Here is a 27,527-nt window from a genome sequence, read left to right on the forward strand (position 1 = left end):
TAAAGCTCTTAGAACAGTTTCTGGTAAATGGTAAGAACTCCACGAATGTTAACTATTTTACTATTAGTCACGTAACTTCTCAGATCCGTAAACTTTATATTAGTTATTCAATAACAAAGAAAGAGCTGGTTTCTGTTTTCTTCCTTTTATTATAAAATTTTACTCCTAACTTAAGCTTTTGCTTTGTTAAATTCAATTTAGGAGGCAAGCCAGCACCATGGGACTTGGAAGAATGATAAGTGCATTAATGGAAACAAAATGGCTCAAATATTAAGTATAAAAAGGAGACTAGCTCCTCTTTCTGTCCACCCAAAACTAACTAGTTTGTAAGTTACTTCTTTTTGCTTCCGTCCATACTTAGTAAGAATGTTTGCTGCGAACCTGTGTTCCCAGCAGGCCTTGCTCAGAGGGCACTGGTAAGTACGGCAAAACCAGCTTCTTCACGGAGCCGGCTGGAGAAACAAAGCTCACCTGGACACAGTTCTCTAGTTCCTTGGAAGGGACGTTGGGGGCTGCCATATCTTTGTCTTGTTGGATTTTTCCTTCTCAAACTCAGAATTTGGAAGGGGGCGGGGAGTGCGGGAAGGATCTTTACATCATTGCCACAAACTCCAAAAACAGGAGAGGAGCCTGGCCAGCAACCCTAAACCGTGTTTTGTGGTCAGGCTTGTTGAAATCGCCCGAACCCGGGGTGGCAGGCGGTGGGGGCCTCAGCCCCGGGGCTCGGCGCGCGGGTGCCGCCTGGCCAGCAGGGGGCGCGCGCGGCGCGGTCACCCAGCGGAGCCGCCGGGCGAGCGCGAGCGGGTTCCGGACTCCTGGTTTCCTGCAGCAGCTTGCTGCGGTCCCCGGCGAGCCACCTGCAGCGGGCGGTTCTCCCGCTGGGGTGCGGGGCCTCGCCACTGGGCACCCAGGCCGAAGCCCGCGCGGTGACGGGCGGGATCCGGGGGCCTCTACATTCCCGGGAGACTCCAGGGCATCAGGTAACAGAGCCGCAGGCTGCGCCCCGCGCTCACTCCCACTGATCCCGGGTACCCTGTCCACCTCGCGCTTTCTGCCCTCCGTTCTCGGAAGAAAAGGCTGGAAGGGAGGCGCGAGGCGTTGGCCGCAACCCTGCAGGGAGGCCCCAGGTGTAGGGCGAGCGCTGACTCTTGGCGCTTTGCTCCACCACACGTCCGAGGGTCGGACGGACGTTTCCCCTCTCCAGAGAGTGAGCAGGGCGCCCGCCTTTGCTCAACCCCTCCCTGGAAAAGTGCCTGCCCGCCTCCCTTTCCCTGCCTGCCCTTGCTAGTGGGTCCCTCCCTCCCCCCCCCACCCCGAGTAGCTTTAATGTCCGGAGCCTTGTGTCTCCTTTACGTCCGTCCATTCCCTGTTCTTCCTCCGGTTGGAAATCAAAATCTTTCGGCCGACGTGGGCAACGCAGTGCGCTCGGGTTTTGGTGACTATGGATTTGAGGTTAGGAATGGGGACTGTTAAAACCGTGGCTTTTGTTACCTCCATGGTTTAGGGCTTTCTTGTGCCTTTGTCTCCCCCGACCCTGCCCAAAGATTTGTTTGATTTATTCAAAGTAAAACTATGTTCTCCCTCTCTCCCTTTTTGGACTACTTTATAAGGAGGAAATCAAGGAAAAGGATGGGGAATCAGATCCTCATTATTCAAACTTGGACTATCCATACATATTAACGTAGGGTAATCAGGCCTGGGGTTATTTATCTATTTATTTACATGGAATCACCTAGTGAAATACGATGAACAGAGAAGTCATTGGGGGGTGTGTGCAAATTTTTTTTGCATCGAAATGTGTTTTGAGAGTTGGGCATGCCCTAGTTGTAGAGTCTGTACCATTTAATTTGAGGGCCATTGTCTCTGGCATGAAATACCAAACCATTGTTTGTCATTATGCCCCCAAATTCTATTGATGTTTATTTCCTTTTGTTTACAATCTTAATGTTCTTTAAGAGTCCCCCCCCCCCCCCGCCTGAATCACAGTTACCAAGAGAAGCATGAGATCATAATATGTTATTGAAGAAGAGCCTGCTCTCCTATTCAAGAAACAGGGCCAACTTCTGGGGGCACCGGGGTGGCTCAGTGGGTTAAAGCCTCTGCCTTTGGCTCAGGTCATGATCCTGGGGTCCTGGGATCGAGCCCCACATCGGGCTCTCTGCTCAGCGGGGAGCCTGCTTCTCTTTCTCTCTCTCTCTGCCTGCCTCACTGCTTACTTGTGATCTCTGTCTGTCAAATAAATAAATAAAATCTTAAAAAAAAAAAAAAAGAAAGAAACAGGGCCAACTTCTGAAGGGCTGGGTTCAGTGGGTTCTGGGCCCGGTTCAGCAGCTAATTGGCTATGTGACCTTGATTGTTCAATTTATGTAATCTCTTGGAACCTTGTTTATCTCACTTCAGGAGAGCTGGAACTAATAACCTCCATCCACTAGCCAGTGAGTGCTAAAAAATCAGTGGTCAGTCGGCCCTCATCTTCCTGGACCTATCAGCAGTATTGGAGCAAATTGATCACTCTCTCCTTAAATACTTTTTTCTTGAAGTCTCTTGAAGGTTTCCTTCTTCCTCCCTGCCCACTCCTCAGTCTCCTTGACTGTCCCTCTTCATCTCTAAAAGCTAAGGTTTACAGTGCTGCAGGCCTCCTCTTGGACTCATTCTTTTTTTTTTTTTTAAATTTTAAAAAAGATTTCATTTATTTATTTGACAGAGAGAGAGAGAGTGAGATCAGGAACACAGAGGGGGAATGCGAGAGGGAGAAGCAGGCTTCCCACTGAGCAGGAAGCCTGATGCTGGGCTTGATCCCAGAACCCCGAGCTGAAGGCAGACGCCCAAGCACTGAGCCACCCAGGTGCCCTGGACTCACTCTTTAGACACTCTCCTCTATGATATTTAACATCAATACTTTGATATAGACTCCACACTTCTGCCTCCAACATGGTTGTCCTCTTCTGAAATCCATTTTCCCATATCCACTTGTTTTCTCTGTCATCTTCTGTAAGAAACATCTCAGAGATAACATGTTTAAAGCTGAACTCTTGATCTTCATCCCCAATTGTGCTGCTCCCCCAGTCTCGTCCATCTTAGCCAACGACAACCCTGTCTTTCTACCCTCAGGCCAACACCTTTGCCGTCAAACCTGTCTTCCACCTTCACTCTCCTCTAAACTACCGTCCCTTTAATTGGACTGTAGTAATGACCTCCTACCTCATCTCCCTGGTTTTTCCCTTGCCCTTCTGCAGTGTATTCTCCTCAGAGTAATCCTGCAGGTCAGTCACGTCCTATGTTGGAAGAAAACTGTCCAATGGCTTATCGAATTTGGAGTAAAATCTGAAGTCCTTACAGTGACCTAAACGTGTGACTTAGTCTCAGATTCTTTTCTGGCTTCATCTCTTCCTTGCCCCCCACCACTTGCCCACTGGCCCTGCTGGCACACTGATCTTCCAGCTGTTAGTCCAATATACCAAGCACATCCCTGTCTGGGGGACTTTGCACTTACTAGTCTCTCCACTGGAAACATTCCTTTTCCCAGACAACCCACCAGCTGGTTCCTTCACTTCCTTTAGGCCTCTGCTCACTCAAATATCATCTTATCAAAGACCCCTACCCTTGACCACTTGACATCCAATAGTCACATTCGACCCTATTCTTCCTGGTACTTCCTAACCCCTTACCTTGCATTATCTTTCTCTACAGCTCTTGCCAGCTGACAGATATTTGTGGGGCTTTTTTTCTTTTTTCCCCCTCCTTCCATCCCCTTCCCAGAATAGAAACTCCAGAGAGGGCAGAGATTTTGATAGTCTGAGACCAAAGGGCTGTTACAGTTGAGTGAAGGCCATCTTCCGGGTCGTAGACTTCTTGTTGTGTCCTCACCTTATGGAGGGGGCTAGGGAACTCTGCGGGGTCTCTTTTATAAGGGTACTAATCCCATTCACGTCCTAAACACTCCCAGGGGCCCCACTTAATACCATCACACTGGGCATTAAGATTCAACATAGGAATTTTGTTGGAGGCACAAACATCACATGGAAGGTTATTGATAAATGTTTATTGAATGAATGAGTCTGAAGGGTAATATTTATAATATTTGGATCACAGGGCTAACGTGAAGATCATATTGTAAGGCCATTTTGTATGCTGGAAAGAACTTGGGCTTTGTAGTTAGAGAGACTTGGGAGCAAATCCTGGTTACATACTCACAAATAGTGTGGACGTCTCAGAACGTCCATTTTCCACATTTGTGGGATGGACAAAAATATAATAGATTGAAGGTTTGTTGTGAGTATAAGGCAAAATATAAGGGTACATAAAGCATTTGGCTATGAGGAAGCTAGAAAACAGTTTGGATAACTTCTGTGTGTGAATGTGTTTTTCTTTTTTTTTTTTTTTTTAAGATTTATTTATTTGACAGATAGAGATTACGAGTAGGCAAGTAGGCAGAAAGGCAGGCAGAGAGAGAGAGAGGAGGAAGCAGGCTCCCAGCCAAGCAGAGAGCCCGATGCGGGGCTCGATCCCAGGACCCTGGGATCATGACCCGAGCTGAAGGCAGAGGCTTTAACCCGCTGAGCCACCCAGGCGCCCCTGAATGTGTTTTGTAAGCTATAAAACCACACATTTACATAAGGCACTAATATTACTGAAGATACTGCATATAATCTACTATAACAAACTTTTCAGTCAATGATTTCAGTGTTCATAACATAATGCACTCATAAAATTAGTAATTGGTGGCATTGATAATGAAAGTGATTGTCTGACATCCTATTGTTCCTGCATAATTTTTGCATGTCCTTTGGCCCTGCTATGTCTAAGAAGGCAATATATATTCTTATTACCTCAGTCTTTGGCAAAACGTTGTGCACAGATTCAACTGCTTAACCACATACTGGTAATCCAAGTAATGATGTGGGTGAAGTTATCTGGTCCCGCCCTGTGAGTACTATCTATTCTAGTTCAGCACACATTGACAGAACATAGAGATTCAGAAGGAAATATGACATGCCCTTATCCTCAGGAAACTCAGTCTCCTGAGTTATAGTGTAGGTAGGCCAGTTTTAGGAGGTGTATACAATGCAAACTGTTTGAGGACAAGAAGTCTGCCCCTAATGCAGTTAGAAGACACTAGGAAGTCAGATAGAATACTGATTATTTTTGCATCTTGAGTTAGTTTTCCTTGCAACTCCAAAGGTGTAGGCCGTATTCTTGAGACTGAGTTAGCTTTGAGGCCTCTAGGACACAGAAGGTTGTGAGGTGAGGGGACCCTGCATCCCAGGCACACTTCTGGATTCTTGTTGTTCAGATTTAGAAGTTATGGACTAGGGGGGACTGCTAGGTAAAATGAGGCGGCTTCCGAACCTCTCTGGGAGTTCCTAAGCAGTCTTGCTTTGGTTGTGATGTACCCTTTCCCTGGCTTGCTACCCCCTCCTCAATAATCATGCAGGCTCAGAAGGACTTGAGGAACCCAGGTAATCTTTTGAGCTTTTCCTAAGTGCAAACCCCAACCAGAAGGGAAGCCCCGCCCCAGAAGCCCCGCCCCTCCATGGTTGGGTTCCTGAGTGATTGAGCTCAGAGCACCACGTGGAGTGAGAAGACGATCCCAACGTATGAGGCCTCAACAAGGTTAAAGTTGCCCTAAACCGAGGAAGACAACAATGTGCTTGACCATGGAACGTTACATTTGAGGAAAGGGCTTCTTCACTGAAGTTGGCCATAGTTTTCCCATTAAGCCTAAATGCATTTTAAGTACCCACAGGACCAGGTTTTGTTCATCTTTGCAGGGCACAGTGCCTCTCACACACAGTGTATCAGTTATTTATCAATTGCATGTAGGTTTACTCTTTGGGAATATCTCTTAGTCTCATATATTCATCAGGAATTCTGTAATATCAACATAATTTGCACTATTTTAGTTAAACATTTACTCATCAGGAAATATTTCTTGAACGTAGTGCTGGGCTTTGGGAATACAAAACAGAATACTACCTATTTCCTGGATCCAGAATAATTTTTACTGATCTTTATTTCCAGACTTATACCAAATTCAACATGTAGTTTACCTTTGTTTGAAACCTGAGACTCTCAGCAAGGAATGAGAACTTTTTTTTGGTAAATATAAACATTAGAAAAGTAAGATGATTATTTCTATTTTCTCATCTCTATCTACTTTTTAAAAAAAAAGTTCCGATTAACACAGTGTACAATTACATTCATTCATTTAATTCCTCAGTAGCCCTCAGGCTCACAGTTTAAGGGGGCAAAGTTGGTTCAAATTCTGATTCCACAGAAGGTGACCTGAGTGAGGACACCTCACAGCCTTTGGGAGAAGGTCATCCTTGCACCAGCTCTTTGGACTTTGGGATCCTTGCAGTTCCCATCACTGAAGGGAAGGCAGACTGACAGGCAGTTCTGCTCCTTCTGGAAATTTTCTACTGTGTCTTACACTTGTTCAGATGACTTTTCTCAAGAAAGCAGATTTCATGAGCCTCTCTGTCTGCTCTGGGGCTACTGAAACACAGGCAGATATGATTGAAGAATCTGAACAAGGAAACATTTAAAAATACATGGCTAATTTACAATGTACTTTACATCTCTGTCTTGAATTTTACGTTTTTCGTGAAGCCTACAGTGGTCATTTGAATTATCCATCAGCCACAATGCCGGCTTTGTCTGATTTTTGTGGCATCCATTTGTTCTTGTCTTCCTTTTCTCCGTTACCACAATATTCCCACAATCACAAATACAACCACTGGTGCCCTGTTTGAATTTCACACTTCTACTAAGCATCTTGACAAGAAATCACAAAGTGAGATTTTTTTCCTTCTCTGAAATCACTGATGAAAAGATTCTGTTCTGTGTGTGGTCTATAGAATGGCTCAATTGGAGACTGACACCCAATGTTTCAACAGATGGTACTGCTCCTCATCTCAAAGCAGTTGCTGGTGCCTTTTCTGAGCTCACGGGTCCTGGAGAAATCACACAGAATTAATTATAGAACCATTTATCTTTCATCAATTTCTTTATTTAATGGGTTTTCCGTACATATATTACATCATGTCTGAGTTTACTCTTTTAGGGTTATAAAATCCATCCATCTTTCTTGGAGTGTAGGGGAAAAAAGTATAAGTGAGTATCTCAGTAATTAATAAATAATTCTTAATTAACTCTGCTTATTTTATGTATTGACATAAGGCTTTGCTGGGCCAAGGTCTCTGACTAGTGGAAAAAGTCCCCACCTGTGAAAAGCCTTTACATGGAATCTTTAAAGTAGGTTGTAGGAATTTCAACATGACAGAATAAAGGATTCGATGGCAGTTAATAAGAAATTAGAAGCTTACATAACCCGTGGGTATGAAAAATGAAGGATGTGATGTGAAGAAACATTAATTCAATCAAATTTTGCTAAGTGCCCGTTAGGTACAGTGCTGGAGACTAGGGACGCCACATTAAGACAAAGCCCATACCTTTAAACATAACAATGCTTAGGAGGACAAAACATTTTAGGGTAGTATTTTTCTTTAGACTTTTATGTCTCTTGTTTTGTACTTTGTATTTGTATTGCCTTTGAATGAGGTTTTTAATAAGGGAGTAACTTGAAGACAATAAATTATTTCAGAATGGAAGAAGGAGGAAACCTAGAGGCTTGGTAAGAGCAGACTTTCTCTTTGTCTTCTCTTTACATCACACTAAAAGCTGTGAGGGGCAGAGTTGGTTTTTGCCTAAATTGATTATGAGCTTAGAATAGCAAATAGGATTTTACACCTGATGAATTGGTAATACATAATTTCTTTAAGAAAGAATCCTTGCCATTTGAAAGAAATACTGTCTGGAGAGCACTGGGACATGGGAAAATCTTTGCGTAGATATTTTTCGATTTACTTGTCTTTTCTTTTGCTGTATGATAATTTACTTTTCCTTCAGTTAGTAAGACTGTGTGTGGATTATCACCCCAATATGGCAATGCTTGAATATAAAGTACAATGGCAAGAAAAGCTCAGTAAGGTAGAAGGGGTTTCTGGGGTAATATCCCCAAAATGCGTGAGTGCGTATCTACAGATTTGGTATTTGGGTAATGTGAAGGAAATAAGACTATACTCATGCATTTTTCAATTTTGATTAAATTATTATTAATTTTTTTTGAAAAGTAAATTATACATACTTTGCGCTTTACTTCTAGTTCCTCACCTACTATATGGAGAGAAGCTGGGTTGTTTGATTTTTGGTTATCTCTCAGAGATAACTATGTGCCTGCTAACTGCTGCAAAAGTAAAACCATCTATGGTCATTTTAATAACCATGTAACCATAATTTAAAGGATGATTACACAAGACAATGTTTATATAAGTGACTTATTATAAAGCTTTACAGTGTTAGGCCTTCTCATTATGAGAAAAATAGTAACTTGGTTAGTTACTATCACTTAAGGCAGAACTATCTTAAGGAAATACAGCTAACTCTGCAAGAGCTTTGTTCACACAGATGGATAATGTGGCCTCATTTACAATATACACAAAAATCTAAAAACCTAAATGCCCAACAAAAATGAAATGGTTACATAAGTGATGAGATATCCAAGCGACAAAATCTTAGGTAGCACCAAAATCATATTTGTAAAAGGCTTTATTAACATTATGCTGTCACAGATAGTACATGAGAAATATCTTCGTCCTAACTTTGAATTATTTGTTAATTCTAGTGGATTCGATTTTTTATTTTAATATTTAAGGCCTAGAAATTGGCCTGAAGCATGGACTGTGTCCCAACAGAATTTCCATTTAGACAAGAAAACCATTCAAATTTAGCTTGTTAGAGAATATGCAGAAGTCTTAATAGAGCTCTGTCATCAACTTTGTGATATTTAGCTTATGTAAATAGCTGCTTCTGCTTGGTAGAATTAATTTTAAAAATAAACCCATAGGAACACAACTAATTACCTAATTTGTGCTTTAAAGTATAATTTGACTGCAAATGAGTACTTTGGAATAACTTCATCACCTATGATAACTCTTACTCCAATCTACCCTTTTGGTTTCCTGCCTCTGTTTCTATACTCGCTCAAGCAAAGGAGACACCATTGACTTCCCCTGAGAATTAGTGTAGCATTTTAGTGATGAATGCTCGGGGCATGGATAGTGTTGAGAACTTTACGTTTTAATAAAACTTAGGATTTAAAACTGCTAAGAGATCACAAAGAGAAGTGACTTGTTTTGTTTGATCCTTATTTTACCACTTTGGGGATAATGAAAGTTCAGTTTCTATGGAACATAATGTTAGACCTTTCCATGGATTGGTTATATTTTAAAAATCACGTGGCATTGGTTCTTTCCAGATAACATAAATATTGCTATTAATGTTTAATGAAACCTTGCAAGTAACTAAAAGATTGATTAGTCTGCACTGTTAACCTTTGAGTTAACTAAATACATTTTATTTTTCTTTAAGATTTTTATTTATTTATTTGACAGAGAGAGAGAGCGAGCCAGAGCACAGACAGGGGGAGTGGCAGGCAGAGGGAGAGGGAAAAGCAGGCTCCTCACTGAGTATGGGGAGCCCAATTCTGGACCTGATCCCAGGATCTCAGGATCATGACCTGAGCCAAAGGCAGACACTTAACTGACTGAGCCACCCAGGCACCCAAATAAATACACTTTAGAGTGGATAACACATTTATTGTTATATTTTTTTACTTTATTTATTTATTTATTTATTTATTTATTTGAGAGAGAGAGAGAGAGAGAGAGATCACAAGCAGGTGGGGGGGGGAGGGAAGCAGGTTCCCTGCTGAATAGAGAGCCCGATGTGGGGCTCGATCCCAGGACACCGGGAGATCATGACCCGAGCCGAAGGCAGAGGCTCAACCCTCTGAGCCACCCAGGTGCCCCTTATTGTTATATTTTTAGGACCTGGGCTATGTTCCTGATTTTATGCAGATGCCATGGCTCCATATATAAAGGATATTCACTAAAAAGGTATTTTCTAACTAAAAAGGTAATTTGAAAAATATTAAATCATCTTAATTTCCTATATTCAGCCGTGTGTCAGATTTTAAGAATGAGAGGACATATAGAAAAGTTCCTGTATATTTCTATCTACAGCTATAACTATGTATAACTGTTTGATATAGTCACTAAACATAAATAACTAACATTTGAGAGGCTTTATTAGTCACGTTGATGCAGTTCTGAGGAGAGAAGGCAGTAGTCATTAGATGAAAGAATATTTTAAAATATAGCCACTGTTAACCCACAAGCATGTTTGGATTGATTTCCAGTCAGAATCAAGACTGTACTGGTTGTTTGCTCTCCTCACCTTGCGTCTTCAGTGGCACAGGGCAAATTTTATTAGAGCATCTTCCTCGAGTCAGGGTGAGATTTATAGCCATGGCACCGTAAAAACTGCTGACCATACTGGAACCAAACCCGAGACTCTGGTCTCATGTTCAGAGTGCTGTGATTTACTGCGCTAACCAAGAAAGCCTTTTGCAGTTGGATACCGAGGTAACTGGAAACATTACTGAGTATCTCTCTTTTAGTTGTTAAAAATGGATCTCTGATTTAAAAAGATAAGTCCCTTATTGTTGTTTAAGATCTTTAAGCTGAAGAGCTTTAAATGATTAATAGTCTGCATGTAGTTACTATGTACACTTCAGTTTTATTGTTGATGCATTTCAGAATACATTAAGAGTTAGGAGGTCTCAATGTATTTATTTATTTTTTAAGTGGACTCCATGCCAGTGTGGAGCCCAGCGTGGGCTTGAACTCATGACCCTGAGATCAAGACCGGAGCTGAGAGCAAGTGCTGGATCCTTAACCCACTGAACCGCCCAGGTACCCCCGGAGGTCTGCATTTTATTTATTTATTTATTTATTTATTTTTTTAAAAGATTTTATTTATTTATTTGACAGAGAGAGATCACAAGTAGGCAGAGAGGCAGGCAGAGAGAGAGAGAGAGAGAGAGAGGGAAGCAGGCTCCCTGCTGAGCAGAGAGCCCGATGCGGGACTCGATCCCAGGACCCCGAGATCATGACCTGAGCCGAAGGCAGCGGCTTAACCCACTGAGCTACCCAGGCGCCCCGGAGGTCTGCATTTTAAAATATGATTATTATCCACCAGGAGGAGCTGTATCCCCTTTTGAAAATTTAGTTACCCAGAGAAAGTAAAGCAAAAAGCAAGGTGTCAGACTTGCCAAAACTTATAAACCCCAGGTACTGGTGGTAAATATAAATATTTGTGTATTATCTTTTACTCTGGAATCATGAAGTGTCAATTACTCCACAGAAGTTTGTACTGCCCTTGCTGTGTGGCAGACATAGAGCCAGATACCCCGGACAAACAAAGTCAGTGACACTAATGCATCTTAGATGAGAGGGTGGAAAGAGAAAGATTTGGGGGAGGGAGTTTCCTTCAATAGAAATAACAGCTCAGGGTGCCTGGGTGGCTCAGCCAGCTAAACCTCTGCCTTTGGCTCAGGTCATGATCTCAGGGTCCTAGGATCAAGCCCCCACATTGAATCAGTCTCCCTGCTCAGGGGGTGGTCTTCTTCTCCCCGCCTCTCTCTCTGTCCCTCCCTCCTGCTCTCTCTCAAATAAATAAATAAGATCCTAAAACAAGAAGAAAAAAAAGTAACAGTTGAAGCTATGACCGAGAAGGATTTCGTAGAAGGGATGGGAATGGTTATGAGGCAGAATGGGGATTTCTGTAGAAGTCAAGGGAATGGATATGAGGGAGAATAGGGTTAAGCTAGGAATAAGGAAAGAGGAGACGTTGTGGAGACAAAGGAGGAGGGGTGAAGGGAAGGGAGGAAGGGGAAGAACCTGGTTAGTACAGTGTCACCAGAGCCCAGGGAGGAAGGACTTTTAAGAGAGTGTTGGTGGAGTTGGGGAGGCGAAAGGGACTGAGTTCAGATGTACCTGAGTAGGTAGAGGAAAGTGAAAACAGAAAAAAAATGTGCTTGGTTAGAAAAAGGACTAGTGGTTATATATTCTAATGTACAGTTGATCATTATTCTTTTTTTTTTAAAGATTTTATTTATTTATTTGACAGAGAGAGATCACAAGTAGATAGAAAGGCAGGCAGAGAGAGAGAGAGGGAAGCAGGCTCCCTGCCGAGCAGAGAGCCCGATGCGGGACTCGATCCCAGGACCCTGAGATCATGACCTGAGCCGAAGGCAGTGGCTTAACCCACTGAGCCACCCAGGCGCCCGATCATTATTCTTTGGCCAGTTAATAGAAGTGGCTGAGCAGAGCATTCAAAGCTTTGCAGGTACTGTCTAATGACCCATGCCATTAACCACACACACAAATCCATGTAGAGTGTGACACCATAGATGATGGCCGACAAGGAGGGCGAAGAGCAGGTCTTCATCCTGCCTCTGCCATTAATAAGCTGCATGACCCTGGACAAGTCACTGAGCCTCTCTGTACCCTAATTTCTTATTCTGTAAATGAGGTGATTGGATTAGGTCAAGATTTCCCAATCTGGTGACCAAGGATGGATTTTAGGGAATCTGAGATGCCCCTAAAATTAGAAGCAAAAACTGGTTTTCTCCCTAAAGGGAGGATCCATAATTTTTTTTAAGATTCCCCAAAGACTATCTTAAAAAGGTAAGACTCGGGGCACCTGAGTGGCTCAGTGGGTTAAGCCTCTGCCTTCGGCTCAGGTCAATATCTCAGGATCCTGGGATTGAGCCCCACATCGGCTCTCTGCTCAGTGGGGAGCCTGCTTCCCCCTCTCTCTGCCTGCCTCTCTGCCTACTTGTTAACTCTCTCTCTGTCAAATAAATAAAGTATTTAAAAAAAAAAAAAGGTAAGACTTACTGGATTAGGTGCTCACTAGAGTCCCATCTACTCTAGAATTCTAGAATCTGAAATCTCTAGTTTTAACCTCTTAGTAGGGTTCCACGTGGACTGTCACAACCAGACACCATCGGAGATGAAATTAATCAGAGTCTGAAAGTTAGTCGATTAGATCAATCCTCTCTGGAGGATTATCTAGAAAATCCAGAGAATTTTGAAGATTAAAACTAAACTTTCCTTTAACAGCCCACAGATATTTTTATTAGGACCCAACTCTTAAATCTCTGTCGACATTGACTATTAGCCATGCATCCAAGGGCGTGAACGCCGGTAGTGGCTGCACCACTTAGCTACTGTACAGCGATACCATCGCCTTTTGTGTACTTGACTCTAAAAGAAAAAAAAAAAATATCGATCATTGGGTGTAGGCTGGTGGGTAGTCTCACAAGGGAGTGATGGCCACGGGGCGTGTCTTCTGCTGGGGACGCTGTCCTCTGGAGTGTGCTGCTGCCCTTGACAAGATAGCCAGGGAGACTGGCGTTGATTTGAAAATAGCAGTTGTCCCTGGAGAAGACATAAAGGAAGGTTCTTGACATTTATGCGATACGTCCCGAAGTGAGAAGCCCTTGTATCATGTGATGAACAGTTATGACAGCTTAATGTGGTCTCATTAGATTTTGGTGTAACTCTTAGGACTGAGCACTAGAAATCCCTTTCTGATCTGTGTTACGGTATAAATCTGCTCTGTCAGCTGCCTTGATTGATTATCTGTTTGTGTTTATAAACTACTTTATGCATGTGGTGTTAAAGATGTATTGACTAATGAATCAAGGCAGCGTTTCAAATGGCTCTGGACCTTGCTTTGGACATGGAAGTTCACATTAAAATTGAATAAGTTTCTTTAGTACGTCATTGCGTACCTTTCTACTCTTACCCTTGTTTTGGTTCCAGCTGGTAGAATTTGCTGCAGGCCATACAGACTGTGTCACAACAGGAAGGGAAGTGACATGAGTAAATTCTTTCACAAGCCCTTCAGTTTGAAAAGCTGCATGTTTCAGGCAAACTTCATGCTTTTCATTGGCACTGTTTCCTTGGTACCATCTGGGTTCGGCTCCCTGTGAAATGTGAAAGACATATGATCCTGCTTTTGAAATACAAACACTTTTGCAGGTCCCTGGATATTTGTCATATCGACACTGGCTGTCTGGAACACAAAAAAAATCAATCGACTGTTTAAGTGTAAACAGAACAGAGATATCTGCTCATTAGCTTTATCTTCCTTGAGCCATTGGCCCCCCTCATGTGGTCTTACTAAATGCGCTGTCTGCCCAGGCTCAGAGTTATGACTGGTGATGACTACTGTGCAGATGACCTTTCAGAGGTGGCTCATTTCTGTGTAGACAATGTATTTTTATTCATCTGTTTCTTTATTCTAAAGAAGAGTTTCTTACTTTTTATACTACCAAAAAAGTAACTTCTGTGAGTGAATTTGCATCATAACTGTTGATGGATTTTATTTTTTATTTTTTTTAAAGGGTTTTTTTTTAAGATTTTATGTATTTATTAGACACACAGAGAGATCACAAGCAGGCAGAGAGGCAGGCAGAGAGGGGGTGGGGGAAGCAGGCTCCCTGCTGAGCAGAGAGCCCGATGTGGGACTGGATCCCAGGATCTGGGATCATGACCTGAGCCGAAGGCAGAGGCTTTAACCCACTGAGCCACCCAGATGCCCCTGTTGATGGATTTTAAATATGATGTAACATTAGCATGAGGCAGACTTCAGCCTTAATGGTCCCCATGTGGTGACAAACGTGCTGTAATTTTTTAAAAGATTTTACTTATTTATTAGAGAGAGAATGCGAACACAAGTAGGTGGAGAGGCAGAGGGAGAGGGACAAGCAGACTCCCCACTGAGCAGGGAGCCCAATGCAGAGCTCAATCTCAGGACCCTGGGATCATGACCAGAGCTGAAGGCAGATGCTTAATGCTTAACCGGCTGAGCCACCCAGGCGCCCCATTAGTAAATTTATTCTTTTTTTTCTTTTTTAAGATTTCACTTATTAGAGAGACAGAGCACAAGTGGGGTTAAGGGCAGAGGGAGAAGCAGACTCCCTATGGAGCAGGGAGCCCGATGCAGGACTTGATCCTGGGGCTCCAGGACTATGACCCAAGCTGAGGGAAGATGCTTAACAGACTGAGCCACCCAGGCGCCCATATTCTTAACTTTGACTTTATGGGAAGCATGACTCTTTACTGGAAATAAATTGCTCAAGGACCTTTCAAATTTGGTAAATCACTTTGCAAGAATAAGAAGAGATTATGTATTTACAACAACACTATGAAACAGATCCTGTCAGTGTCCTGTCTCAAAGATGAAGAAACTCAGAGAAGCCAAGTGTCTTGCCTTGCACACGTTTCACTACTAAGCTTCACTCAGCCTTTCCTTGGTTCAGGTTCCTTGATTATACAATGAGGGTTTTAATACCTGCTTTACAGGGTTCTTTGGAAAACTAAATGAAAGATTGTGTGAAAAGTGCCAGAAACAGAACACCTTTTTCAGTGCATATTAATTTCTTTATTCCAACAGGGAAATATATAGGATTCTACTCATATATCACATGTGTTTCTTGTTTTAGCATGTATAATCAAAAGTAAACTCTTCATGAATAAAAGTTTAAAATCTGTTTTGCAAAATATTTATAGAAGGAAACTCTGCAAGGATCTGCTATCACAGATACGAAGAGTGGGAAGAAATGTCCAGACACCATTAAAAGCATGAATGTGTATCTTTGGTAAGGTCTTTTCTTCCCTCTCTTCCTCCGGCCTTCCATCCTTTCTTCCTCTGGCTCGTAGTTGAACACATGTGGGTTCAAAGTGTCAATCATTTTAAAAGCCTTTCTTCCAAGTGCCCAGTAACAGCAGAAATTCTTAGGAGTATCAAAAGGACTTTCTGAAGAACCCACATAGTTTTTAATCTCCGGGACCTGGAGTAGAGGAAGCAGAAATTCTCTGACAGCCATTAGCTGCTACAGTGGTATCCCCTTGGTATATCTAAGCCAATAGCAGGACAGAAAGGAATTCAGCTTTAACCCTTGGGGGTTAAAGATTGTGGGTTGTAAGAGGTTTGCAGGTTCCACTTCATACTTCCATTGCTTTACTGAGCACTACAAGGTAGCTGTGTGTGCTGTGGGCTGGGGATACACAGGGGAGTAAACATCTGGGTGGACCCTGGGGAACTGATAATATAGCTAGAAGGGAGACGTGCTGTGATCCTCTGTCTGCTTCCGCCCGCACCGTGGTCCCCTTGTCAGCTGGGGATTCCACCTTTTTCCTGTGAATGCCTCATGTCTGTCTCTTGTGGGGCCTGTCCGCAGAAGGCTTGCAGTAAACGGATCCTGATCAAAACAGCTAACTGTAGTGAGTTAGGCAGAGAAGCTGAGAGTCGATTTTGGAGTGAAAAACACTTGTTTTGTAGAAAGCCTGAGGCTGTTTTTCAGTGCCGTTCATTTTATTTTATTTTTTTTTTTTTTAAAGATTTTTTTATTTATTTATTTGACAGACAGAGAGCACGAGTAGGCAGAGAGGCAGGCAGAGAGAGAGAGGAGGAAGCAGGCTGTCCGCAGAGCAGAGAGCCCGATGTGGGGCTCGATCCCAGAACCCTGGGATCATGACCTGAGCCGAAGGCAGAGGCTTTAACCCACTGAGCCACCCAGGCGCCCCCAGTGCCGTTCATTTTAACCTAACACACATGCCCTACCTGTTTCTCTCTCTGCTTAACCACAGATGGTACAACGTGTAGTGGAAATTCTTCCTCTTGCACCTCCTGAATTCATGTAGCACTCCGTTCATTCCTGGGACACTTGGTCCCCTGCTAGGTGACATAACGAGACACACTCCCTCTACCCACGTCCCTGGTCATAGTGTCCTTGTACCTCATCGTGCACAATACATCCTGAGTCTAATGAAAGATGGTGGGTGGGTCATGAAGATGGGACATCAAGAGCGGCTGTGGATTCACATACTTGTGGACCATAAGGAATAACACGTAGGACATTGGGAGAAGGAGAGGAGAAGTGAGTTGGGGGAAATCAGAGGGGGAGACAAACCATGAGAGACTGTGGACTCTGAGAAACAAACTGAGGGTTTTGGAGGGGAGGAAGGTAGGGGGGTGGGTGAGCCTGGTGGTGGCTATTGTGGAGGGCACGTATTACATGGAGCACTGGGTGTGGTGCATAAACAGTGAATTTTGGAACACAAAAAAATATATAATTAAAATAAAGAGTGGCTGTGGAAATGCAGTCAGGATTAGGACTAAACCGAGAGCTGACTAACAGGTGTTTTTGAGAGCAACATTTAACTTCATTGTACACATAGCAGCTCCTTCAAAAGGACTATGGTGTGCTGATAAATAAAATGGTACCTGAAGGAAGTGGACATGTTGGTTCTCAAAAACAGAGACTTTATTTGTTTGTTTGTTTGTTTGTTTTTTAAGGAAGGAAAGAAGAATCTCAAGGAAACCTATCTGTCTCAGCTGGGGTTCATTGTGGGGAAACAACATCTCCCCTAAGAATCTGTGATCATGGATCTGCCTTCACCCAGGTTGGTGTTCCAATGTATACTACTTCTACGGTTTGGAAAAACTACTGTCCGAGTAATTTATTTGTTAATTTACTTACAGGAGTTCATGGTTGCTAATATTACCAGAACCTCTGGCAGAGGTAAATGCAAATCCAGGATGCTTCCTTGGAAACAGATAAAGCCTCATCAAACCTAAAAGGAGTCCAGAAATTCAAAACATATGTAAATGTCTATGGAAATCATAAATCGGAGTGATTTGACATAGAAGGAAATAAACATGTTAAAGATGTTTAAAGGAATAAAGATGGGATAAAAACCTGAGTCAAGAACGAGAAACATTCAGAGGTCTAGATGGACTTGAATAAAAACTGAATGAACTTCCATTAATTAAGCATATAATTATTGAAGTAAAAACACAGCGGATCAATTAAATCGCAGGTTAGATACAATTAATGGAAGATTAAAGAACTAGGAAATGAATCTGAGAAAATTATCTAGAATGCAACTCAGGGAAAAAAGATGGAAAGTCAGAAGTTGGAAATATGTAGATAGAATTATAAGGTCTAACATTCTATCCAGTTAAGAGCTCTAGAAGAAGGGGAGATAAAGAATGGGGGAGAAGTAATGTCCAAAGGGCAATTTTCAAGGTTGATGAAGCATATATATTCACAGAATCAAGGAGAGTCAATCACTTCCAAAGAGATTAAGCAAAAGGAAATCCATGCCAGCTATATCACAGTGCAACTGTCTAAAAACCCAAAACTAAGATCGTAAGAGCATGTAAGGGAAAAGGCAACACACTGAGCTCAGTAATTAGACTGATAGAAAACCTCTCAGTAGTAAAATTGGACTCCAGAAGATTGTGAGATAGCATCCATGAGGTAAATGATTGTCATTCTAGAATTGGGTGCCCAGATAAACCAGCATTATAGAATGAGGGTAATGGTGACCAAATACTTGATTGAACAGACCTATAGGAAAAGGTGACTAACATAATAAAATAAAATTTTAAAGAAGGAAAGAAAAGTGTGTTTTTACCCCCATTATTTTTTTAATATTATTTATTTATTTACTTATTTATTTTCCTTGAGAGAGAAAGAGAGAGCACGAGAAGAGAGGGAGGAAGAGCGGAGGGAGAGGGAGAAGCAGAAGCAGTCTCCCACTGAACAAGGAGCCAGACACAGGGCTCCATCCCTGGACCAGGAGATCTGACCTGAGCCCAAGGCAGATGCTTAACTGACTGAGCTACCCAGGTGTTCCTTATCCACATTATTTTATGCCTGGCATTACCTGAGACATATTTGGATCATTGAACAAAATGATACATTGGCATTTTTTGTTTGTTTGTTTTAATCAAAAGCTTTGATCTGATCTGGTTTAAACACAGTAACAATCACTTCCTGTTTCCCAAAGGACAAGACCCTGGACCTTGGTGCTGACATCGTTCCGATGGGGTGTATGTTTATCACCTTTGTTTTACCTGCTAACACATGGTTATTTTCTTTGGCCATTACAGAATGTATTTTCAGGTGCTAATTTGTTAACTTTAAAATATTTAATATTTAATTTAATTTAAATTAATTTAAAATAATTTGTTTAAATAACATTTATTAATACTTATTTAATACTTATGATAATATTTAATATTTACCATATTTATAATTATCAAATATTAAATGTTAATTCATTAATATTTTATTTATTCTATTTATATGTTTATATATGATATATAATTATATATGGTTTATATTTATAAATTTATATTTATATTAATAACTCAAATATTAATATTTAATAAATAATATTTGATGCTAATACTTATTTAAATAAATAAAATATTAGAAGCAAGTTGAAATAAATAAATAGTTTTCCTGTTTGAGGCTTAATAAGATCTAGTATACCAAAAGGCACACAGTGAATTTTAAATTCCATTTCATAGAACTGTGATATCTCATTTTAAAAAAAGGGTGGAATACTTTGTTGTAGTTGTTACCTGAATGATGTAGAAATGCAATATGAAGTTGATGGATTAAACTGGCAATGGTTGGTGTAATAACTTCTGCACCTTTATGTTAAAACCTCCAGGGTTTATACTCAATACTTGGGAATCCTTCAAAATCAGGGTAATCAGAAAAGTCTTTATAGCTTGAGGACCCTTCTGCATGATTGGGGACTATTTCACCTATGTTAATTTTTCTATATAGTCATTTTTTTCCCCTAACATTGGATGGATTAACCTTTTCCTGGTCAGATTCCCAACTCTTTGGGTAACTCTATTTAATGTCTTAGGAAGTTGAGGTTCTTTGTTGTAACATAGTCTCAAGTCCCATCAGGCTTCTCAAGTGACGTGGAGCCTCTCCCTGCATATGGAGAGGCAATGATGATAATTGTGTTATATAGACAAAAGGAAGGTCCACATTTAATGCTTCTTAGATCCCCCATTCACCTGTTCAGAATGAACCTAGTGCACAACTTTGCCTTAATGAAGTTGTGTTCTGTATCAGGTCCACACTCTGCCATGAGGCTGCTTCTAAAGCCAGAACCCTTCATACTGATCCTCAAATCCATGTCCCCTTTGGGGCTGAGCTCTTCCCGCCCCCCAGCAAACTCTGCCTTCCCTCCCTTTTCAAATCAGTTTCTCTCCTATTGCCTAGCTCTTACTGAAATTGACCTATATTTTTCCTCTTTGCCTCCTCCCAAACATGAAGTGGTGTCCTTTGTAATCTTGGTTTTGCTAGTATTTTGAGCAAATTGTATCCTATGGGTGCTCAAGAAATTGCAGTATTTATCGTTATCTCTTACTACTTTTGTGACTTCAGGATGTTACATGATCTGAGCATCTGCTTTTCTTTTCTTTGTATCCATATAGGTTATTATGAGGGTTAAATAAGAGAATGCAGGGGAAATACTTGGTACAGTGTCTGGGAGGCCCCGGCAAATATGTTACTTGAGATACGATGAATATTAGGAGAGGGAATGTTCAGGGAGCCTCCGAGATTTATAGCTGGGGGCCCTCACCTGTGCTGAAGGGGACGATAACAGTCCTCCAGAGGAAGTGACATTTAAAGTTGAGATATTCAGTGGGAATATAATTTGTGTTCTGGAAAAAAGCAAAGGTAAGTAGAAGAAACTAAAGCACGTATTCCAGGGCCTGAAGGCATATTCCTGAAGGAATGCAGGAACCAAGAAGTCCCAAATGGTGGGATGGAGAGAAAGGGCTGGAGGATGATGAAAAGTGAGCCTTGGAGAGGTAGACGGGACAGAGGGCAGAGGACTCAGAAGATCATGGTTAGGACTTTATACTTTACCTGACCACATATTTTTTAAAAAATGCTAAAGAAATGTAAAAGAAAGGAAATGACATGATCAATGTAAGTTCTAAAGAGATCAATCTCTGGGGGCGCCTGGGTGGCTCAGTGGGTTGGGCCTCTGCCTTCGGCTCAGGTCATGGTCTCAGGGTCCTGGGATCGAGCCCCGCGTCGGGCTCTCTGCTTGGTGGGGAGCCTGCTTCCCCCTCTCTCTCTGCCTACTTGTGATCTCTCTGTGTCAAATAAATAGAATCTTAAAAAAAAAAAAAAAAGATCAATCTCTGGGCAGCCAGGTGGCTCAGTCCTTTGGGTGTGTGACTCTTGGTTTCCACTCGGGTCATGATCTCATGGGTTGTGAGGTTGAGTCTCACGCAGGCCCTGAGTTCAGTGGGGAGTCTGAGGAAATTCTCTCCTTCTGCCCCACCCCTCACCCCCCCCAAATAATTAAGTCTTAAAAAAACAAGAAAGACCATTCTCCCCTGATAAGAAAGACCTGTTGCTCCCTCCTTTAGCTCCATCAAGAAGTTCAAAATGCATGTAACACACTCCAGTCCACATGTGGAAACCTTCATCCCAGCCCTGCCCCTTAATTGCAATAAAATCCAAGCCAGTCTCCTTTCCCCACTCTCTCAAGTCATTTTTTGGACCAGACTGAGAACCCTCCTGCTCATCCAGAAAACCTCATTATGTGAGCAATAAACTTTTTTGTATGCTCTTGGTGTGTGTGTGGGATGGGGGGGCATCAAAATCAATGTCTACATCTGAACCAGATGAAGACGGTGGGGTCAGCATTGTTCATCATGCTTTCTATGGTAACCACCACGATATGGATTATAAACATAAAAACCTGAACATGTATACCACAAATGAAAATGAGATTATACTATGAATACCTGATTTTTTTTTTTTTATTTGACAGAGAGAGATCACAAGTAGGCAGAGAGGCAGGCAGGGGGGGCAGGCTCCCTGCCCAGCAGAGAGTCCGATGCGGGACTCGATCCCAGGACTCCGAGACCACGACCCGAGCCGAAGGCAGCAGCTCAATCCACTGAACACCCAGGCACCCAAATACCTGGTTTTTTGAAATAATGTGCTTTGAACAATGATGTCATTAAATGTTTCTCACAATATCATTTTCAATGGCAGCATATTATACAGTATATTGTGCAAATGATCAAGCCAACTTACAATTAACATATATGTTGGTTCCAGTGTTTTTATTATTTATTTATTTTTATTTATTTATTTTTTGCTATTTCAGTTTTTAAAAATTTATTTATTTATTTGAGAGAGAGAGAGAGAGCAAGAGAGCTGGGGGGAGAGGCTGAGGGTGAGAGAGTGGGAGGGACCCAAGCAGACTCCGTACTGAGTGCAGAGCCCAACATGGCTTGATCCCACAACCGCAAGATCATGACCTGAACAAAAACCAAGAGTTGGTTGCTTACCTGACTATGCCACCCAGGTGCCCCCTTCTTTAAATTATGTTAAATAAGCTGCAGTAGCTATCCTTATATCTAAAACTTAGTTCATTTTTTTTGGTTATGTCTTTAAGATAAATTCTTCTAGCTTTAAGTGTTAATGAATCATAAGCACATTCAGCTCATTAGAGTAACATTCATGGAGCACCTGCCATGTGTTGTTATAGGGAATCCTAAATACAAAAGACACTAAAATTGCTTTCAGAGAAGTACTATTATAATAAGGGATTCGGAAGAATATTTGTAAGTTAAAAACTGAATTATTTATTTACTTATTTTTTTGAAGACAGCTTCTTCACTTGTACCAAATTTTGTGTGTTTGCCACCGGGTGGCACTAATACATTTCTATTGAATTGTGTTGCGTTAATGAGATATGTTAATGAGATGTTTCTTCTATGTTGACTTATTTTTTTGTGAATTATAACTGGAAAAATATTTAGGTTTAGTTTGGCATTTGAAAAATTGGGTTACATTAAAAAAACACAAGACAGGATTTATATATTCTTTCATAACAGCAGGGCTTCACAGGTGATTTCCTTTTAAAAAACCAAAAATCAAAACACACAAACACATATACATATACATATGTATAAATTCTTATAAATATTATAAACATGTCATATTAGGTTCTTAAAAATCCTGTCTTGTAGTTTTTAATGTAAACTAATACATGTGTGTGTCTTATTTTGTGTGCAAATAGAAAGTGAAATACACTTTGCAGAGTTGGGTTTATTATCTGATATTGTGTCTAACAGAAATTTTAGCTTTTATACTTTAAATTAGGCATCCTCGGGGCACCTGGGTGACTCAGTGGGTTAAACATCTGCCTCCGGCTGTGGTCATGATCCCAAGGTCCTGGGATCAAACCCTGCATCAAGCACTCTGCTCCAAGGAGGAGGAGCCTGCTTTTCCCTCTCCCTGCTGTGCTCTCTCTCTCTGTCAAATAAATAAATAAAATCTTTAAAACATAAATAAATAAATTAGGCATCCTCAGTAGTCCATTTCTTCTCTCCCCGATGCAGGAAAATCTTAGGCGCAGGGAACTTTTTATAAAGTATATTCTACTATTTACTCCTGCTTCTTGCCATCCCAAACATTCTGAGTGCGCCTAGGGGGTGTTATCTCCCCTCCTTCATAATTAGTCCTCTAGTGGACTTCTATTGATGACAGTTACACTTACGTAATTAATTATTATGCCTTTCTGGTAAAATGACTTCTGTATCATTATGAAATGACCTTTTTTATCCCTGGTGATAGTTTTTGCTGTAAATTCTTCTGTCTGATGCTACAGTAACCATGCCAACTGTCTTTTGAGTGTTCCTTTTTTTTTAATATTTTATTTATTTGACAGAAAGAAATCACAACTAGGCAGAGAGGCAGGCAGAGAGGGAGGAGGAAGCAGGCTCCCCGCGGAGCAGAGAGCCCGATGCGGGGCTCGATCCCAGGACCCTGGGATCATGACTTGAGCCGAAGGCAGAGGCTTTAACCCACTGAGCCACTCAGGCGCCCCTGAGTCTTCCTTTTTTAATATAATCTGACAATCTATGCCTTTTAATTAAGGTATTTAGACCACTTACTTTAATATGACTATCGATATAGTTAGCTTTAAACCTATCATCTTGCTATTTGTTTCCTATTTGTCTCATCTAAATCTTTGCTCCCCTTTTTCTCTTTTTCTGCCTTATATGAAATCAAGGTTTTTCTTTTTTTAATGATTCCATTATGTCTCAATGGTTGGCTTATTAGATAATTCTTTTTTTATTTTATTTTTTATCTTATTGGTGGCTTTAGCACTTTCATATGTGTTTAACTTAGCAGTCTAGGTGTGCCCGGGTGGCTCAGTTGGTTAACCTGATTTTTTGCATGCCTGATGTTTTGGGCTCATGTCATGATCCCAGGGCCTAGGATGGCCCCATGTTGGGCTTCCTGCTCAGTGGCGAGCCTGCTTCTCCCTCTCCCTCTGCCGCGCCCCCTGCTGTGCTGTCTCTCTCTCTCTCTCTGTCAAATAAATAAATTCTTAAAAATAAAAACTTAGCAGTCCACTTTCAAGTGAGACTATACTACTTCCCATATAGTATAAGAAATTTACAATCATATGCTTCCATTTCTCCCCTCCTATCTTTTGTTCTTTTTTTTTACATTTTACTTATATATATATAATATAAATGCAACAATACATAACTATTTTTATTTAGTTTTGTTATTATTTATTATTTATATTTTATTGACATTATAATAATAAATTACTTTTTAAAGTACTTTAAATATTAAGAAAAAAATCTTGTATAATTATCCATGCAGTTAACATTTCTGATACTCTTTAGTCTTTTGTGTTTATTAGTGTTCCCACTAGTATAATTTTCTTTCTTGCCCAAGGGACTTCTTTAACACTTAGAGTGTTATAATACAGGTCTGCTGGTGGTGAATTCTTTCACTTTTGTTATGTCTGAGGAAGGTCTTTATTTCACCAGTGTTTTTGAAAGGTATTTTTCCCTGAGTGTAGAATTCTAGGTTAACAGGTTATTTTTCTTTCTCTCTTATCTTTGTATCTTTTTTTTTTTTTTTTAAGATTTTTATTTATTTATCAGAGAGAGAGTGAGAGTGAGCACAGGCAGACAGAGTGGCAGGCAGAGACAGAGAGAGAAGCAGGCTCCCCACGGAGCACGGAGCCTGATGTGGGACTCGATCCCAGGACACTGGGATCATGACCTGAGCCGAAGGCAGCTGCTTAACCAACTGAGCCACCCAGGCGTCCCTCTTATCTTTGTATCTTTACAGATGACATGTTTTCTTATCTGCTCCTTTTTTTTTTTTTTAAAGATTTTATTTATTTTGAGAGAGAGAGCAAGCACAAGCGGGGGTGGGGGCAGAGGGAGAGTGGGAAGCAGACTCCCCAAAGAGCAGGGAGACCGATGAGGGGCTGAATCCCAAGACTCTGAGATCATGCCCCAAGCCAAAGGCAGATGCCTAACTGCCTTAAGCCACCCAGGCACCCCACCTCCTTTGTCTGCTTTTAAGATTTTCTCTTTACCATTGGTTTTGAGTAATTGTATTACGATGTGCCTTTTCTTCATGTTTCTTCTGCTTGGTGTTTGTGATCTTCTTGCAGCTGTGAATTTATAGTCTTGTCACACTTGAAAATATTTTTAACCTTTATTTCTTCAGATACTTTCCATGACCCTCTCCCTTTAGTGGGACTCCAATTATACATATACATTAAGTCACTTAGTTTTCCAGAAGCTTACTGATGCTGTCTTCATTTTTAAAATTCTTTTTCTATTACATTTTTGGATCGTTTCTATTGCTAGGTCTTAACGTTAACCAATCTTTTCTTCTGCATTGTTTATGTTGTGTTTTATTCATCTCAGGCTTGTAGTTTTCTTTAGAAGTACAAATTCAGATCATTTTTGTGTTTGGGCTTGAGATCTGTTTTTTGTGTTTTTTGGCATATGGAATACAGTTATAGTAATGGTTTCAGTGTCTTTGTTTGCTAATTTTAACATCTGTGTCTGATGTAGGTGTATTTTAATGGACAGATTTTTCTCTCAATGTGGATCATCTTCTGATTTTTTGTATGTCTGGTAATTTTGGATTGGATGTCAGACATTATAAACTTACCTTGATGGTTGCTGGATATTTTTGTATTCCTGTAAATAATTTTATTATCTTAGAATATGGAAAGTTACTTCGAAATCGTGTAATCCTTTTTGGTCTTGCTTTTAAGATTTGTTAAAGAGGACCAGAGCAACATCTAGTCTAGGCCCAATTATTTCCTACTATTGAGGCAAGTCTTTCTGAATACTCTACCCATTTTCCTATGAATAATGAGATTTTTCCAGTCTGCTAATGAGAATGATCACTATTGCTGGACTAGGTAACCTTTTCAGATTCATGCATGGCTGGTTCTCAGCTGAGTGTTCAAGAGAGACCCTATGCAGATATCTGGAGTTCTCTGTCTGTACAGATTTTTCCCTCTGTGCTTACCTGCCCTGTGAACTCTAGTAAGCCCGGTCTCCCTAGACTCTTAGCCTTTCAACTCAGAATCTGCCAGGCTTCCCTGGCAGTGTGTATATCCTGGAAACTCAGTCATAGGCTCATCTCATTTGTTTTACATCTCATAGGGAGCACTTCATTGCCTGATGTCTAGTGTCTTGAACACTATTGTTTCATATTTTTCGTCTGCTGTTTTTTTTTTTGGTTGTTTCATGTTGTAGTGTAAATTGGGTCCAGGTTATTCCATCTTATCCAAAGCAGAATGTCTACTTCCAAGTTTTTAAGAGAGGGTATTGTTTTTTTCTTTGTATAATTTTGTATTTGAATCTATGCAGTGATCTTGAATTGTATTTTAGATTAAGTAGGGAATCAATTACTTTATCTCAAACACATACTATGTGAAGATTCTACCTATAAATGGATGTACTATAAAATAAGTAATTAATTTTTGTTGGTTTTTTCCCCTCATAGTTTGGTTGGAAAATCAATGGCTTTGATTTATTAGTGTCTGGAAGGTAAGTCTAATAATAATACTAGTAATAATTTTACTCTTTAACTACACGATAGTAAAATTTACTTAAGCTTTTCAGAAATTAAGATATATGTGTCTGGTAGGTCGTCTTAAATTTCAAGTGGAACATAATTGCATTCTTTTGTTTTTTTTTAGACATTTTATTTTATTTATTTGACACAGAGAAAGAAAAAGCACAAGCAGGAGGAAGCAGCAGGAAGAGGGAGAAGCAGGCTCTCTGCTGAGCAAGGAGCCCGATGTGGGGCTTGATCCCAGGACCCCAGGATCATGACTTGAGCTGAAGGCAGACATTTAACCAACTGAGCCACTTAGGTACCCCAATTGCATTTCTTTAATAGTGCAGAGTTTTAAAGCTAAAGAAATATGTCTTATACAAAGATTCAAGACATTTTATGAAACAAAGTAACCATCATTTGTTGAATGCCTACTATGTGATAGGCACTTCATAATTTTTTTTTTAAATTCTACTGTTTATTAGGCAGAGGTTGTTGTCTGCATTTGAGAGATGAGGAAATTGATATACAAAGGGTTACATAACTTGCCCAAATTTACAGCGTGAGTTAAGTTGTTCACACAAGTTGGATTCACACAAGCCAAACACCTAAAACTCAAAGTATTTTACTATCCCATGCTGATTATAGCTCTTAACTCTATAAAGAGCTTCAGATCTTCTGGATTCTAGAAGAGTGAGTTTTAGTTAATAGACTTATTGATAACTTTTAGTCCATTAACTTATTAAATAGGATAGTCATAATTTACAAATTTTATAAATTTTATAAATTTTCTCTCCTATTCTATAAATAACGTAATGACAACTTCGTGTCACACTTCACATCTGAAAATAACCTACCT

The 27,527-nt window shown here is 40.8% G+C and overlaps 1 long non-coding RNA gene across 3 annotated transcripts; it reads left to right on the top strand.

Annotated features, from left to right (window-relative positions):
• The first annotated feature begins 835 nt into the window (after positions 1–835).
• Positions 836–26,856, top strand: LOC123936827. 3 transcript variants are annotated; one of them, XR_006817391.1, is made up of 6 exons: positions 836–980; positions 17,278–17,384; positions 17,464–17,503; positions 18,777–18,819; positions 26,615–26,658; positions 26,838–26,856. It is a non-coding gene; the product is annotated as an uncharacterized LOC123936827 (long non-coding RNA). The 3 variants fall into 3 exon arrangements; XR_006817392.1 differs by lacking the exons at positions 18,777–18,819; positions 26,615–26,658; positions 26,838–26,856 and adding an exon at positions 15,489–15,577 and having other exon boundaries at positions 17,464–18,350; XR_006817390.1 differs by lacking the exons at positions 18,777–18,819; positions 26,615–26,658; positions 26,838–26,856 and having other exon boundaries at positions 17,464–18,350.
• Positions 26,857–27,527: the final 671 nt, after the last annotated feature.

Source organism: Meles meles, chromosome 2 (genome assembly GCF_922984935.1).
Source record: "Meles meles chromosome 2, mMelMel3.1 paternal haplotype, whole genome shotgun sequence".
NCBI lineage: Eukaryota > Metazoa > Chordata > Mammalia > Carnivora > Mustelidae > Meles > Meles meles.